At 43.0% G+C, this 2462-nt stretch overlaps 1 long non-coding RNA gene across 5 annotated transcripts in view; it reads left to right on the top strand.

Moving 5' to 3' along the window:
- The window catches only part of LOC143648657 (uncharacterized), a 223063-nt gene that overhangs the window by 215162 nt on the left and 5439 nt on the right, over nucleotides 1-2462 (top strand). The window lies entirely within an intron of this gene.

Genomic DNA, 2462 nt, shown 5'->3' with positions numbered 1-2462 from the left:
CCAGGGGGCCTATCAGGCATGGGGTCCTTAAGGATTCCACACGAGACAGCCGGTTAGAGCTAAACAGGCTTATTGAGAGAGAGAGAAACGGATTAAGAGGAAAGCAAGAGCAGGCGGTAGCCAGCGATACCTGCTAGTGAAAGGAAAGGATAAATGGCCCCAACTCCCTTTCTGACAGCTCGGGTGTTTTTTTTTTATTTTATTTTTTTTAAATACCAAAAAGAAAAAAAAAACAAATGCAAACATTCTTATTTTGATCATTCTGTTCTACATATATAATCAGTAATTCACAATATCATCACATAGTTGCATATTCATCATCATGATCATTTCTTGGAACATTTGCATCTATTCAGGAAAAGAAATAAAATGAAAACAGAAAAAATGTATACATACCATACCCCTTATCCTCCCTTTCATTGATCACTAGCATTTCAAACTAAATTTATTTTAACATTTGTTCCCCCTATTATTTAGTTTTATTACATATGTTCTACTCATCTGTTGACAAGGTAGATAAAGGAGCATCAGACACAAGTTTTCACAATCACCCAATCACATTGTGAAAGCTTATCATTATACAGTCATCTTCAAGAAACATGGCTACCAGAGTACAGTCCACATTTTCAGGCAGTTCCTTCCAGCCTCTCCACTACGTCTTAGCTAACAAGGTGATATCTACTTAATGCATAAGAATAAACTCCAGGAAAACCTCTCGACTCTGTTTGGAATCTCTCAGCCATTGACACTTTATTTGTCTCATTTCTCTTCCCCCTTTCGTGAGAGGTTTTCTCAATCCCATGATGCTGAGTCTCAGCTCATTCTAGGGTTTTTCTCAATCCCTTGATGCTGAGTCTCAGCTCATTCTAGGATTTCTGTCCCACGTTGCCAGGAAGGTCCACAACCCTGGGAGTCATGTCCCACGCAGAGGGGGAGAGTGGTGAGTTATGTTTGTTGTGTTGGCTGGAGAGAGAGGCACATCTGCAGCTTGGGGTTTTTTAAAGGAAAACACACCAAGAGGGGTGGGGGTGGCGGCAGTGCAGGCATCACTGGGAGGTTTTGGGTGGTGCCGATCAAGGTTTCAGGCCTGTGGGACCGGGCCTGGCCTCTGGCAGGTGGGGTGTCAGCAAGTTCCTGGTCATCTATCTCGCCAGCACATCAGGTCCTGTCACAAGAGAGCTGCTGAGGAGAGAAACGAAAGGGGCCCCCACCCAGAATCCATTTGTACATCAAGTTTTATTTTCTGAGACCTGGTTTCCTGCCTTTTTATTTTAATAAACTCAACCAGAGCTGGGGTTAGGTTTCGGGGGTATGCCTTACTCAGCTCAAAGCAATTTTTGGAGAGAGCAGGGATGTCACGTTTCTTTTTGGCTAGTTCCTACTGTGTTCGGGTGAAGTTGGGGGAAGAAATGCTTTGAGCTGAGCCAGGGAATTATTGGAGTTTGGAGGGTTCTTCTGCTGGAACTGGCTGATACCAGGTTTTTTATTGCCACAGGAGTAGATTTTCATGTTTTTGTTGTAGCAGGAGTCTGTTTTCAGAATTGTGCTGGTGGTCACAGTTGCAGTTGACCAGTGAACAGGGTTTAATAGACATGTGAGAGAAGGGGGTTAGGAGGATAATTAAAGAGGATAATTAAGGAGGAGTGGGTTGTCAATAAGAATCAAGGGGCAAAGGGAATGAACTGATGAAAGAAGTTTGTTATTTTGGACAGTTCAGCATGTTCAGGTTTCAGAGCTTCTTTGGCATTAGAAGAATTTGGAGGTTTTAAGTTTTCATAAGTGAAATCAATAGTATCTATCCTTTTTTGTCTGTCTGATTTCACTCAGCTGAGAGAGAAGCTCTGACTGTGTTTACCAATGTGCCCTTCCACTTGAGAGAGAAACCTTTTGAACTTTATTGGCCTTCTTGAACCAAGGTGTCTTTTCTGGATGCCTTTGATTGGACATTTCCATAGACTTGTTTTAATTGGACATGTTCTCGGCCTTAGACTGTAACTAACAACTTATTAAAGCCCTCTTTGAAAAGCGATTCGTTCTGGTATATTGCATTCCGGCAGCTGGCAAACTAGTCCAGGTGGTTTTGTGGGGCCAGGAGCAATACTGAGGCCGAGCAGGGAAAGTCCCAAACACTGGGGCGGAATGTCCCAAGAGTTAAACAATAATCAATGTTAGGAACTGAGGGATCGGGATGTGTTTTGGGCAACGCTAACAGCTTTTCTTCTGCTTCTATGATCACGCTTGCTTGCTAGCAACTGCAAAAACCACAACATGATTTTAGCCTTTATAAGCACCTTGAAAACCTCTGGGGGCTGCTCTCTGAATCCCTTTCTTGGAGGTTTGAGGCAGTCGCCAGCCGGCTAATAGAGACTCCAAAATGGCTTGCAGTTTTGAATTGTGTGGTCTCTCTTTGGTGCGCCACAACACTGTTATGTCTAATTGATTTATGAAGTTGTTTAACTTTT

The sequence above is a fragment of the Tamandua tetradactyla genome, chromosome 10 (genome assembly GCF_023851605.1).
Source record: "Tamandua tetradactyla isolate mTamTet1 chromosome 10, mTamTet1.pri, whole genome shotgun sequence".
NCBI lineage: Eukaryota > Metazoa > Chordata > Mammalia > Pilosa > Myrmecophagidae > Tamandua > Tamandua tetradactyla.
The sequence above is the reverse complement of the archived record's forward strand: the minus strand, read 5'-3'. Positions and strand labels throughout refer to the sequence as shown.